General features: G+C 33.2%; 1 long non-coding RNA gene across 1 annotated transcript; it reads left to right on the top strand.

Moving 5' to 3' along the window:
- The first annotated feature begins 10,843 nt into the window (after positions 1-10,843).
- Positions 10,844-15,467, top strand: LOC309855523. The gene is made up of 3 exons (XR_014306842.1): positions 10,844-10,924; positions 14,063-14,209; positions 15,357-15,467. It is a non-coding gene; the product is annotated as an uncharacterized lncRNA (long non-coding RNA).
- Positions 15,468-15,925: the final 458 nt, after the last annotated feature.

The following is a 15,925-nucleotide window of genomic DNA, read 5'->3' as shown; positions in this document are numbered from 1 at the left end:
ATAGCCAAACTATGGAAAGAACCGAGATGTCCATCAACAGATGAATCGATCAAGAAGATGTGGTATATATACACAATGGAATACTATGCAGCCATCAAAAGAAATGAAATCTTGCCATTTGTGACAATGTGGATGGAACTAGAGCGTATCATGCTTAGCGAAATAAGTCAAGCAGAGAAAGACAACTATCATATGATCTCCCTGATATGAGGAAGTGGTGATGCAACATGGGGGCTTAAGGGGGTAGGAGAAGAATAAATGAAACAAGATGGAATTGGGAGGGAGACAAACCATAAGTGACTCTTAATCTCACAAAGCAAACTGAGGGTTGCTGGGGGGAGGGGGGTTGGGAGAAGGGGTTGGGGTTATGGACATTTGGGAGGGTATGTGCTTTGGTGAGTGCTGTGAAGTGTGTAAACCTGGCGATTCACAGACCTGTACCCCTGGGGATAAAAATATATGTTTATAAAAAATTAAAAATTAATAAAAACAAACAAACAAACAAACAAAAATTAAAAATTAAAAATTAAAAAAAATACCTCAGGAAACAACATGGGTTGGTGAGGATGCAGAGACAGAGTTACCCTCATGTACTATTGGTTGGAACGCAATAGAGTACAACCATTATGGAAGACAGTATGGAGGTTCCTCAAAAACTTAAAGATAGAACTACCTTCTGATTCAGTAATTGCTCTACTGGGTATATACCTAAAAAATATGAAAACTCCAATTCAAAGGGATATATATGCAACCTTATGTTTTAATTTTTTTGCATCATTATTTTATTGTAGCATTATTTACAATACCTAAGTACCTAAGTTATGGAAGCAGATCAAGTGTCCACTGATAGATGAATGGTTAAAGGAGATGTCATTCATATATATATAATACATATGTTATATATATTATATACATAGCATATTAATTTTATTCAGCCATAGAAATGAATGAAATATTACCATTTGCAAAACCATGGATGGACCTAGTGAGTATAATGCTAAGCCAGATATGCCAGTTAGAAAAATAAATACCATATGATTTCACTCATATGTGGAATTTAAGAAACAAAACAAATGAACAAAGGGAAAAAAAGAAGAGAAAGAAACCAACAAACATACTCTTAACTCTAGAGAACAAAGAGATGGCTAATGGAGGGAAGTTTGGTTGGGGGAATGGTTGAAATAGATGAAGGGGTTTAAGAGTACCACTTATCTTAATGAGCACTGAGTAATATATGGAACTGTTGATTCATTGTTTCATACACCTTAAAACTAATAAAATACTATATATTAACCATACTGGAATTCAAATAAACAACTATTTAAAAAATCTCTGTACATATTTATAATAGCTATTTTAAGGTCCAGTGTGATAACTGAACTCCTGCCTCATCTCAAATTTCATTTTGGTTATTATTTTGGGAATTGGTCACTTCTTTGTATACCTATTAATTTTATATTATTCTGTGTATTGTATTTTATTTTTTAAGTAGCCCCCCCCCCGCCAATGTGGAGCTTGAACTCATGACCCTGAGATGACCCTGAGATCACAACCTAAGGTAAGATCAAGAATTGGTCACTTAACTGGCCAAGCCATCCAGGCCCCCTGTTCTGTGTATTTTATATTTTGTATTTTGACAGTCTGGATTTTGGTCTCTCTCTCTCTTTTTTTTTTTTATGTTCAGTTAGCCAACATATAGCACATCATTAGTTTTTGATGTAGTCTTCAATGATTCATTAGTTGTGTGTAACACCCAGGCCTCATCACTACACATGCCCTACTTAATACCCATCACCTGGTTACCCCATCCCCCAATCCCCTCCCTTCTATAACACTTTGTTTGTTTCCCCGGTTTTGGTTTCTTCTATAAGAGATTACCAATATTTATTCTTACCATCAATTAACTTACCAGTAGATCCATTTGAAACATTGAATTATTGCTTTTAATCTTTTTTTTAAAGATTTTTATTTATTTATCAGAGAGAGAGGGGGAAAGAGGGAGCACAGGCAGACAGAATGGCAGGCAGAAGCAGAGGGAGAAGCAGGGTCCCTGCTGAGCAAGGAGCCTCATGTGGGACTCGATCCCAGGACACTGGGATCATGACCTGAGCTGAAGGCAGCTGCTTAACCAACTGAGCCACCCAGGCGTCCCTGAATGATTGCTTTTAAACTTTACTATAGGATGTCTAGTGTAACTGTTTCTCTAGGGCTTTAGTAATCCAATTCCTAAGGCCTGGCTTTTCTAGAGAAGTCAATGAATATGGCCAGTGTCATTACATTCCCTATAATCCAGCATGACAGAACTTCTGGGCCTTCTAGCACTGAGTGATTTAGTGAAGAGCAATGTATTTCCAATAATTTCATGACTTTCTAACAATTTGTCATGGCTAGGCCTCATGGAGTCTCCACTTTGGAAGTCTAACTCAGGTTTTTCTCAAAGACTAGAATGGACTTATATATAAATTTCTGGAACTTGTTCTCTGTGCTTCTCTCTTCTAGTAATTAACACATAAATATTAGCTGCCCAAACAGTCATAAACTCTGATCTCTCTTGTCCAGGTTAGGTTCCACCTTTCCTCACCACAGTCTGAAAATTGCCCCACATGAGAAATCCATAAAGATTGTAAATCTCACAATTGTACCAAAGTTAGAAAATAATTGTCTCATATATTTTGGCCAGTTTCATAATTGTTTACAGTCAAAAGTATTACCCAGTATCAATTGCTCAATGATCACTTAGTTTAATGTTCTTCATGGCACTTAGCCCTGACATGGTCTTATTTATTTTTTATATTTGTTTTTTATATCCAACCTTTAGAGATTAGAGCAGTTTCTGTCATATCATAAATACCCAGTAGTCAAATTCTGATGCATTAATTAATAAAGGAAGAAAGTTATCTGTATTAATTTACTTACCTCTCTCAGAGACATCACATCTTTCTTCAAAGGAGTGATTGTGGTTTAATTTTTCTTATTATTATCAGTGCCAAGCATAGTGACAGGCCTATAGGCAATGTTTATTTTTCATTTTCTCTGTTTCTCTCTCTCCTTTTCTCTCTGCATATGTATGTGTGTGTGTGTGTCTATGTATGTATATATATATATGTGTGTGTGTGTGTGTGTGTGTGTGTGTGTATAAAGAAAGAAAAAGGAAAAATTTAATTACAGAGAAGGAACCAAGTGATATGCTTCATCCTGAATGTGAAGACAGAGAAGTCAAAATTGAATGAGGAAAAAAACAAAGATGAATTAGAATTTTTTATAACCAAACATAGCTGAAGAAAAGATAATTCAGTGTCTACAATATTTTCTTCAGTGTCCACTTATAAAGAGGATTAGAATAATAGCAATTAAATAATCTCAAAACAATTTACATTTATACAAAAATAAAATCAACTGATTATGTATATTTATGTATAGATAATTTATATGCAAATTGAGAGTTTTTAGTAGTTTTAGGTTTACAGAAAAATTAAGCATAAAGTACAGTTTACATTTACTGCCACCTCCCCTCAACATAATCTACCCTATTATTTACTTATTATAATGTTGTCACACATTTGTTAAAATTAATGAACAAATATTCATATATTTCTGTTAACTAAATTCCATAGTTTAGGGTTCACTCTGTGCATTGACAGGTATCCATTATTACTACACCATATAGAACATATTCACTGCTCTAAAAATCCAGTGTTCCACCTATTCTTCCCTTCCTCATTCCCTTGTCCTATGGCAACCAGAGATATTTTTACTTATCTCCATAGTTTTGGCTTTTCCAGCACGTCATATAGTTGGAATCGTACATTATGTAGCCTTTTCAGAGTGGCTTCTTTCACTTTGCCACATGCAGTTAAGGTCCCTCTTTTCTCTTTTTATGGCTTAATAGCTCATTTCTTTTTATCACTGAATGATATGCCATTGTATAGACATATCATAGGGTTTTTTAAAAATCCATTCACCAATTGAAGGAGTTCTCTGTTGCTTTCAAGTGTTGGCAAAGATAAATAAAACTGTTATAAATACTTCTGTGAAGGTTTTTGTGTAGACACAAGTTTTCACTCCATTTGAGTAAAGAGCAAGGACTGTAACTGCTGGATCATATGGTAAGAATATATTTAGTTTTGTAAGAAATTCTCAAACTTCCTTCCAAAGTAGCTGTAACATTTTGCATTCCCACCAGCAACAAAAGAGTTTCTGTTGCTCTCCATCTTTGCCTGCTTTGGTATTGTAAGTATTTTTTACTTTAGCCATTCTAATTAAGTGTGTTGAGGTAGCTTGTTGTTGTTTTAATTGGCAAGTCCTTAAGGACATATGATGTTGAGCATCTTTTCATATGCTTATATTCCATCTGTGTATCTTTTCTTGTGAGGTGTCTGTTCAGATCTTTTGCCCGTTTTTTAATTGGGTAATTTATTTTCTTGTTTAGTTTTAAGTGTTCATTCATTGTATATTCTGGATAAAAGTACTTTTTTAGTTATGTGAATTGCAAACATTTTCTCCTAGTTTGGAGCTGTCTTTTTGTTTTCTTAACTGTGTCTTTTGCAGAACGGAAGTTTTCAATTTTAATGAAGTCCCAACTTTTAAATCTTTTCCTTTCATGGATCTAGCTTTTGGTGGTGTATCTAAAAACTCATCACCAAATACAAGGTCAAAAATATATATTTTTTAAAGATTTTATTTATTTATTTGACAGAGAGAGAGGTCACAAGTAGGCAGAGACAGAGGGGTGGGGGGGAGCAGGCTCCCTGCTGAGCAGAGAGTCCGATGTGGGACTCGATCCCAGGACCCTGGGATCATGACCTGAGCTGAAGGCAGAGGCTTGCCCCACCGAGCCACCTAGGTGCCCAAAACCATATTTTCAAAGAGCACTTTTGTCGTGTTCATTGTTTTCAATCAAAAACCGCCTTTGCCCTCAAAATCTTATGGAATCTTTTCAAAGATTTCAACATTTCTTAAAATACATTAAGAGTCAAGTGCTTTTTCTTAAATGCTGAACTTAAGGTAATAATAGTAAATAATTTACATTTTCTATAAATTTAAATAATCAAGAATGTCTTTATTTTTCTTATTTGAAACAATGAGACCAAATGCAATAAAACTACACAAATACACCATAAATACTTCTCCAATGCTAGAAGATATTGACAGAAGTTCTAATGTTTCTAAGTTGACCCTCTATTACAAGATTTTAAATTAATTAAATTTGAATAGCATATATTTAACACGAAAAGTTGCATTTTTGAATTGATACTGAAATTCACTCTCACATGGTCTTCATTTTTAGTGTTATGACTAATCCTATAAGAAAAATAAATTAATAGAGTAGTTTGAGATTAAATAACTTCACATATATTTCCCCTCTTTGGAATCCCAGTCTCACATTTATACCATTAGCAAGTGCTTTCTTCTTCACAGTCCATAAGGGGATTTATAAATTACAAATGAAATACTTTAGTGCCTGCTGAAGGACAGCTATCTCAAGTATGTAAAAGGTACAGCAGGCCGGCAAGAAAAAAAAAAAAAAACAACTCTGAAGTTTGAGGAATATATGTTTAATTGTTTAAGATAAGATGTCCTCAGAATGGACTGCATATTTATTAGGAGGTCATGATCACTCGAATACAGTGTTGAAACGTTTGGATTTGTATAGAAGTGCTTAATTTATTACTCTGGCAAAATTTATAGAAGTGTCATGTTTCTCTCACTTCCATGATGAGAGTATTATTTTTTTTTAAATCTCAATAATATTCACCTCAAATGGTACAAAGATGTTTAGGTATATATGCTCCACAGGCATTCACTATGCTATAACTTTACATATGCACTGTTTTTCTGCTTTTGCTCAGATATAGGATTAGAAGCCTAGAAAGTTAATTTTGGAAACATTAACTTACCAAGATTATAGATTGGCTAGTCTTTAACATTATAATGGTCTATTTTCATTATACAGATCAGTGGATATAGAAAACTTCAGAGAAAAGGAGAATGATTAAATACAATTCAGTTCCTCTCTGAAGTGCAAAGACCTGACATCCAAATGTCTTACACATACCCAAAGCCTGCATATTACTGCTCACTCCCCTGAACCACATGCAGGAGTAAAGATTGGCATAGGAATTATCTATTGGAATTTTTTCCCCCAAATGATTCCTTTCTTTCTTATCAGAGAAATTGTATATATGGTACTTATAAGTTCAAATATTCTCAAATTTCCTGATTCAGATGAATCTCTATTAGGACTTGATTTTGCTTTGCTTTAAAATCAGATAATTTTGCTTTAGATAGATCCTGATTACCTGTTTCTGATGACTTTCAGAACTCAATCTGCTTTAGTACTTGTTCCAAGTGCAGGTTTTGAAATTACCTATTACCTTGGTTGCCTTAGCATACAGAAAGCATGCCATATTCTTTTGGGGGTTCCAGTAAACCATGCAAAGTCTATGGCCTTTCTACCAAAGTTCTGAAGGTTGACACATCAGAGTCAGAGTAGAGTATCACTCTACTCCATGCATCTGTCAGGAAAGATTCCACTGTTCGTCTTATGAAGTCCCCATCCTTTTCAGAAGGAGTAAACTTCGATTGCCAAGATTTGCACTGGGCTACCTGTCCTATTCCATAGAAAAATATCTAATTGTGAATCTGCTTATCTAATTCTGAAATGGAACAGAATCCTGAATTCTGGCAGAGTACAAGCACAGTGATACTAAATTATTAAACAATTGTATAACTCATTACCTACCCTAAGACTTTTTAAAAATCTTCTTTATCTGTGTTTTCGCATTAAATTTGGAAAACTTCTTTCCACAGCATTGATTCTCAAATATAATGGACAGCTCTTAGAAGTTGTGGCATTTTATATCACTGAAATAAATAAATGTGTAAGTGAATGAATAAATAATTTTGGGTTATGTCATAATGTAACATGAGCTACTTACTAATTTTGAACTTATATTTGATGGATCTTCAAGTTAATTTTTTACCTTCCATGTGAGTCGAAGTTCAGCTAGCACCTTTGTCATCAATAATAGCAATATTCTCATACTTTTCTATATTTTTGTCTGTGCTCATATGCCTTGACTTACCACAGGTATCATTCCTTTTACTAAATAATATTTCAGTCAATTCTGAGTTTAAGTTACTTTTCTACTATGATCTATAAAATTATATTCCCCATCTATACTCAAGGCCTCTTCAATTTCTCTATGTTATTCAGCTGTATACATCTTCTTTGAGACTTAGTAATACTCTTTGGTGATCAAAAGCAAATAAGTGTAGTTGCCAAATATTATTTTAATGTATATAATCAGTTATTGCACTTGGCTTAATAATTCTCACTTAATCTGGTGATAAGGTCAAAACAATTCACATAGTTCTGATAATCTACACATATATAATTCTTGCATATTATATGTATAATTTATTAATACATACATATTTTCAGTCAATCCTTATTATTCATGGATTCATATTTGCAAATCTGTCCATTCACTAAAATTGAAATGTAGCCTTAAAATCAATACTTACAGATCTCATGGGCATTTTTGGACATGTGCAGAGCAGTGAAAAATTTTAATCAGTCTCTGTGCATCTTCCTAGCTATAACTGAACCAGGCAATACTCTGCCTCATTTTAGCTCTCATACTATAAACAATGTCCTTACTACAGTCTATTCAGTGCCACCTTCCTTATTTTGTGCCTTTTTTTTTTCTTTTTGGTTGTTGTTGTTGTTTAAAATGGCCTCCAAGCATAATGCTAATGTATTGTCTAGTGTTCCTAAGTGCAAGAAAGCTGTGATGTGCCTTATGTATAAAATAAGTATGTTACATAAGGTTTGTTCAAACATGTTATGTTTATTGTGAGTTCAATGTTAATGAATCATGAATAGATTGTAGGAAAGGTATCTTATATAAACACACATAAAACATAATTATTGATTGGGTGATGAAAATGCTGTGAGCAGAGGCTTGCAGGAACCAAACTCTGTATCTTGAATGGAGACAATGGTGCAGTATTCACTAATTCAGCATTTGTAGAGAACTTATAGAACAAAACTACCATGAATAATGAGAAACGACTGTATATGCAGGGAGAATGAGACAAGTACTTCTGTCTCAGTTCATTGTCAGTTGCTATGGATTCACCAGGAGAAAACAAAGCAAATCTACTTTTTACCTACACACTGAAAAGGGGAAAGGAAATCTTTAGAAATTTCAACTTTCCTTAAAGGTACCCATGGCCACTCTTTATGATGCCAATGAATAGGGTTTAGAATTTAGAATTATTATGAGAATATTAATCTTTTCAGCCCAGTGATGGAGGAGGACATTAGGTGTTAAGTTTAAGAAGTTGAAGGACTCAAGCTTGTATGCAGCTTCCATGATATACACAGAAAGAGGACTGTGGAGAAAGGAGTCTATGCCCAGCTTACACACAACAACCTAGGATGTGTCTGGGTCTCTATAACAATGGGCAAATAAGTTCAATTTGTCTGCTAAATATAGGTGAATTCAAAAAAGTGATTCGTATGGTCAACTATGACAAGGACATAGTGGAGCTACATATCATTAATGGACTTCTTGCCATTAAGTAGATAGCTAATGAAGGCTTGGACAAATCATCCAGAGGGGGGACCACAGTAGCTTGAACATGAGAGACAGTTCTTCCTCCATGTTTTTAACTTTTCTTTTATTATTTACATACTGTTCAAGCCCTCCAGGACTTGTATATGGCAACAGCGGGTTCTAGACTAACTTGGTCTTAAAAATAAAAATATACAGCATGTATTGCCATAGAAAATTGTAGAGCAAAATTATACTCGTGTGTACTTGTGTTTCCATTTGCCATTTATTCCTTGCTTTTTTAAAAAAAAGATTTTATTTATTTGATAGAGAGATCACAAGTAGGCAGAGGCAGGTAGAGAAAGAAGAGGAAGCAGGCTCCCTGCTGAGCAGAGAATCCGATGTGGGGCTTGATCCCAGGACCCTGAGATCATGACCTGAGCTGAAGGCAGAGGCTTAACCCACTGAGCCACCCAGATGCCCTATTCCTTGCTTTTTAAAAAAGATTTTATTTTTAAGTAATCTCTACACACAAGATAAAGATTGCATGTTCTACCAACTGTGCCGGCTAGGCACCCTATTTCCTTGTTTTTCAAGTTTATTTTAGTTCCTTGTTTTTCAAGTTTATTTTAGTGATTTGTCCTTCGGTCTCATCAGCTTTATTTATTTATTTACTTATTTTTGACAGACAGAGATCACAAGCAGACAGAGAGGCAGGCAGAGAGAGAGAGGGAAGCAGGCTCCCTGCTGAGCAGAGAGCCCGATGCGGGACTCGATTCCAGGACCCTGAGATCATGACCTGAGCCGAAGGCAGCGGCTTAACCCACTGAGCCACCCAGGCGCCCCGGTCTCATCAACTTTTAAGGGCAATAAACTGAAAGCTTCTCTTGTTGAAAATAAAGAGAATGAGAGCATCTAACTGAGCCTTGTTAATAATCTTAGCTCTTGAGTGAAGTCTACATTCTTAGAGTTCTACATAGACCAGTTTAAAATGAGATCTTATCACTTTAAGTAGATCTTATCACTACCAGTGCAAAATATAATGGTGATGTGTGTTTCTTGTGATTTTCCCCCACTCTTCAATTAGGACCAACCCATTTCTTGGATAATTCATTTTCTCTAATATGATTCTGCTCAGTTTTTTTAGTGACAGATGCTGCAGTTTTAGTTAGTAAACTCTACTGTTTGGGTATGAATGATTAGTACAGTTTCTTACACTTATCCTACAGCTTAATAAAAATAAACTCTTTGGCTCCTATTAAATCTACTAAAATAGAATTATAATGCATTTCTTATTTTTTAAAAAAATTATCTGTTTAGTAATTACTAAGTACAAAGTACTGGAGCATATAGGATCATTTCTTTTTATAGGAGAAGTATTTTATTTTCTATATGGGAAATATTTCATTTTATATTAATTCAGATTATTTTAGATATACAAAAAATATTATGTTGACAGTTTTCTCCAAACTGAATTATCTCTATTCATTTTATTTTTAAGTAAATCTGAACTAATAACTAATTCTAACAAGAAAAAACAGGCCTTTAAGAATATTGAAAAAAATCAGAGTAGTGATAATTATTGAAAAAATATAAAACTTGCTTTATTCTAGTACAAATCACTAAAACAATAAAATAAACTTATTCTGTATTCCTTCAAGCCTTTGAAGTTCATAAGCCTGACACACACACACACACACACACACACACATTATGATTCTAAAGAAAGCAAAATTTTTAACAAAAATTTGTTTTTTCATTTCAATATATTCATCCAAATGACAGCCCTAATTATCATTACAGACTAATTTATTTACCAAAATTCTTCTAAAATAGGTGGGCCTGTGTCTCCTTTATAGATATTTTTTAAAATGTTGGAAGTAAGAATGTACAGAATTAGTCAACATTAGAATTGTAATTTCCCCAGGAAACTTTATTCCCTAAGTATTCAAGAACTGTTTTTTTTTTTTAAGCAGTTATTTAAGATACCTTCATTAAACATAGGAAATAAGACACTAATCATTCAGTAGGCAAGTTTTACAGATACTTTCCTCTTTGCTTTACTTTAAATATACCTTAAGTTATCTTAAGGAATATCAGAAGTGATGTGTTACAACAGATTTCCTTAGTTTAATTATTTCATTCTTTGTCAATATGCATCATTCTATTTTAAAATGTAATTTAATCCTTTTTTAATGCCAGGAGTGAGCATTTAATGTCATGATAACCTTAAAACATCCAGTGTAGCCATTTAATTTTAATTCCTCTACTTACGGGAACATAGGCAATAGGACATCCATCAAAGCTAAGACAAGCCAAACCACAGGATTTAATGCCAATTCTCCAGAGATTCATTTTTCGTGGTAAGTTGAGATAAACTCATTGTGCTTTTCTGTTGGGAAACAAGCAAGTCTTATACTAAGCAATCCACCAAGCTAATCAAAGCCCATACTGTAATAAAATTTTATTCTTTTGGTGAGGGGAAAATATTTTTAAATATTTTGCTTAAGTAAATTTTTTACATACCTACAAACTATATTGAATCTATGATACATTAACAATATTATGGATAAACTTAATCTCTGTAAGCTAGGTCTAAACATTTTACTTATTCCCTTAGTGTTTTAAGATGATGGTAATTAGTAAGAATATATATATGTGTGTGTGTGTGTGTTACTTAAAATAGCTAATAACTGATATTGAAAGCAAATTTACATTTATGTAAGCAATCACATCTAAAAATTTAAATAAGCCTCTTTTTAATGAAAAGTGTCAATAAAACCATATTTCACCTCTATTGATTTACAAATTAAGAGAAACTTTAGAAATAAATGACTCTTGAATGGATATACCTGGGAAAAGCTCAACTGATCTAAAGTACAATTTACTTGTTGTGCATATAAATAGTATGGGAGGCAAAAGTAGATATTTGTGGTGACTTACGAATTATTATACAAAAGTATTTGTTTAAACATCTATTTTATTTGTTCTTTCTCCTTTTTATTTAAATTTATTGATTATAGAGTGTCTGAGTAGGCATTATGACCTATCCATAAAGGATAGAAAATCAATTTTTAAAACAATATAATTAAATGAAATTAATATATTCTATTAATATTTCTTCATAGTTGTTCTCTAATATTATTTTTATTTATTTGTACCAATAAAAAATGCTCATTTACATGAATTTACTTATAAATCTATATGCTGTTTGAACAACACAAAAAGTCCTTCAAAGATAGACATGTAAACTAAATAGTCTACTATAATACTATATTTTAAATGATTCTGAATGTATGTATTTACCTATTATGTCTATGAGTATATAATACATATACATGCATATATATGTATATATATGTATATATATAAAATATTCTGAATGTGTGTGTGTATAGAGTCTTGTTCATGAAATAAATTGCTTAAATAAATGCCTTAATGAGTTCAACTGTGTTAAAACTATAACTACACATAAAATTAGCAATAATTTCATCAAAATAATTTTGTATTTATTTTGTGACTGTGCCAGGGCAATATAGCTGCACAGAACAGTTGGAATTTCATTTGTGAAATGGCCACCTCTTTGAACAAATTTGTTTTATGTAGCACTCTCAGGAGTAGGTAAATGCTGTTGCATGGGTTAAGATGCTAAACTAATTACTTTATCCAACAGATTGCAAAAAAAATTTTCTTTGCTTCCCAGAATCGCATTTTAAAGGTACCCAAAGGACTTTCCTTTGAGAAATCAAAAACCCTTCTCCCAAAGACCTCCCAATCACTGATGCCTCTGAACCTGATGTCATTATCAAACATACTTACATAAATTTTATATACTTTTATAAAAATATATTTGACCATTGGGAAATGCCAGTTAAGCAACATATCATTTTAAATATGCAGAACAACCTCTGCAGACTCTTCAAAATATTATAGATAATTAAATTGGTCAGTTGTCAGAAACATATAAAATAAAGTTTCCACAATGACAATCAAACAGTTAAAGCTGTTCAAAAATGAAATAGGTTTTTTGGAGATAATAAAGCAGTAATCACCTGGCTACTTGTATTCAAACAGAACTTGGATGGTCTTCTACCAAGGATCTACCGACTGAATATTAAATAGTATCATTTCCAATTATATGATTCTATAATTATATAGTAAGACAGATTTTAAACAGAACTAACTTTTCTTGATTAAAGAAAAATCCTGAGCTTCAAAATAGGTGTTAGTGTTTATTATAGTGCTAAGGAGGCACACTATAATCATTATTACTGTCCTTACTTTGGGAGAGAAGTTTTCTCCATTGCTTTTGGGACTGTGGTTTATTCTCATCTTTCAAAAAAGAATTAAAAATTTACTTGAAAAAATATTCATATTTATTTCTTGCAAGTTTCTCTCTTGCCAATATGAACTATAACCCATGATTCCTGTCCTATTTTCACCCCATGATCCACATTCTTTTTGAAAGAGTTTTTTTTTTAAAGATTTTATTTATTTATTTGACAGAGAGAAATCACAAGTAGATGGAGAGGCAGGCAGAGAGAGAGAGGGAAGCAGGCTCCCCGCTGAGCAGAGAGCCCGATGCAGGACTCGATCCCAGGACCCCGAGATCATGACCCGAGCCGAAGGCAGCGGCTTAACCCACTGAGCCACCCAGGTGCCCCTTGAAAGAGTTTTAAGATGAGCATTGATCCTCAGACTAGGTCATATCTTTACTCAGCAGTATTTTGCTGGTTAGTTTGACCAGTGTCTGGGGAAATATTATGTTAGATGAGTTTGGATTTGAGAAGCAAAACAGTTACTTGAGGCAGTGACATGTTAAAATATTGTTTGAGTTAACTAACTGTGGCCACTATATTTGAGCAGATGGAAGTGTCAACCACCTAAAGGCAAAATCAACCATGGCCAGAAGTTGTTGGAATTCAAACACAAACTGATAAACAAGAAAGAAAGGACAACGAGTAATGTACTCATTACCTTTTGTAATAGATACTTTATTTTGTATACAGTTTTATTTGTGTGTCTAGTTTAGCCTTTCCCTGCATGTCAATTGAATATACACTATGGAGTATTATGTCAATTGAATATTATTCTTTTTCCACTTTGATTTATATGGCACAAGTCTGTAATTCATATAAAAGTATAAAAATGAATCATGGATCCAAAATACACTCCATGAAGAAAAGAAAAAGAAAAAATATGTATAGTGAATCTTTATAATCAGCTACTGCAATCAAGTCTTACAGTTAATGAGAGGCATTGAATAAAAATCAGCCAATGGGCCTGGTGAGAAATGCGTGGTCTTATCTCATCTATCATTAGTTTGTTGCTCATGGGGTGTTTTAAGGAGAATAGGCAGTAAGGTACTACAGGATTGGAGGAATTGGTATGAGAATGTAGAGCTCATACTTTTTTTCTTTACAATAAAAAAAATACAAAAGGTTAAAATGGAGAAAATGGAGGGTTGATAATTTTGATGGTTACTCTTTTCAACAATTTAGTGACACATCTGCTGAATAAGAACGTCTTAGGGTGAGGCCCAGGAATCTGTGTTTTAAGAAGCTCTCCAGGTGATTCTGATGCATAGCCAAGTTGAGAATCACTATGAAGATGACCAGACAATGCTTCATAGGAGTTCAGCCTTCCAGGTAGCTGAGGCACAATAACTAAAATCAAACTGAAAATTTCTATACTTTAGGTCTCAACTGGTTTTTCCATGATAATCTCCATATTGCTCCAGAATCTACATACTATATAAGAAGCAATAATGAAATTAATGCTTCACCCTCATTCCAAAAGAGTAAACCTCCTTTTAGCCACCTTCATTCATTTCCCCTCACTCACTCACTCCCTGACTCCAGCAACCACTGATTTGTTCTCCGTTTCTGAGTTAAGTTTATTTTTTAGATTCTGCATATAAGTGAAATCATACAATATTTTCTTTTCTGTCTGACTTAGCATAATGTTAGCAATACTGTATATGAAGGTTGCTAAGAGAGTAGATGTTGAAAGGTCTCATCACACACGCAAATTTGTAACTGTAAGGTGATGAATGTGTTCACTTATTGTGGTAATCATATCGCAATACATACATATAGCAAATCACTATATTGTACACCTCAAACTTACACAGTGTTATATGGCAATTATGTTTTAATAAAGCTAAGGAAAAAAGAGTAAGCCTCCATAGTGTATGAGAGAACTGGGTTAACTTTGCAGTTTGCCATCACTGTAACTACTTTGAAATAGTTCTTGACTATACATTGACCAAGGTTGTATTTTAAATTTCATACCATTTAAGGCACAGATTTAAATAATTAATCTCCATATGATTAGAACTTGGACTCATTCCTGAAGGATCAAACAACTAGTTGTCACTTGTGAAAAGCCAGCTAAGACAAAAAGATCCAAATGATGACCAAGATAGGGGACCCATTTATTTTTATCTTCCACATTGTTGTTGTTTTTTTCTTTGTGTATTTAACTTGATTTATGAATGGAGTTAACTCAGTACTTGTCATTAAGTACTACAGAAAACAAGCACACAAAATAGTCTGAGTACTTTTTATTTAAAAATGTGTATACATTAATACATTAACTACTCTTTTTGTACCATATCTTTAGTTGGTAATGCAACATATTTTTTCCAATTCTGTGTACAATATGTATTTATAATATATGTATTTTCTGTGTACTATGTATCATTCTATCAAATTTAGCCAAGTATAGAGGCTTGTAATTATTTTTCAAGCTTGTTTGAAAGTGATAATCTCTTTGCATCCATTTTTTTCCCAGAAGTGTCCATATACTTCTTTCAGTCTTTAAACAAAACCACCAAAATCATTTTTGAACATCATTCTAAGTGAATCTGGCAGCTATTTGCAAGTGTGACTGAGACAAAAGGATAACACACAAAGAGTAGATCATTACACAACAAAAATCAGAGTGAGTAAAATCAGTGTGGAATTTGCATTTGCATGTAAGTGCAAAAAATGTGATTCATTCTTACTCTTTTTTTAAAATCCTCATGAAAGGCATTCTAGAAATTATTGGTTACTTATTACAAAACATAAAGTCCTGCATGGAGAAGATTCTTTAGAATCACCAGGAAGCTGATCTTTGGGTTTCTGATAATCACTTTATCCTGACCTCTGAACATCCTTCTTTTTTTATTATTAAATCTAAGGTACTTTTTGTTCATCAGGCTGATTATTTTAATTGAATAAATTTGACGTGTAACATTGTGAAGTTAAATGTGCACTGTGTGTTATTTTGATACGCTTATATATTATGATTGTTGACATAGCAAAATATTGTTTTCTATATTCATTATACTGTGCAATAGATTCCTATGGCTTATTTAC

Source organism: Mustela nivalis, assembly GCF_964662115.1.
Source record: "Mustela nivalis genome assembly, chromosome: X".
Classification (NCBI taxonomy): Eukaryota; Metazoa; Chordata; class Mammalia; order Carnivora; family Mustelidae; genus Mustela; species Mustela nivalis.
The sequence above is the reverse complement of the archived record's forward strand: the minus strand, read 5'-3'. Positions and strand labels throughout refer to the sequence as shown.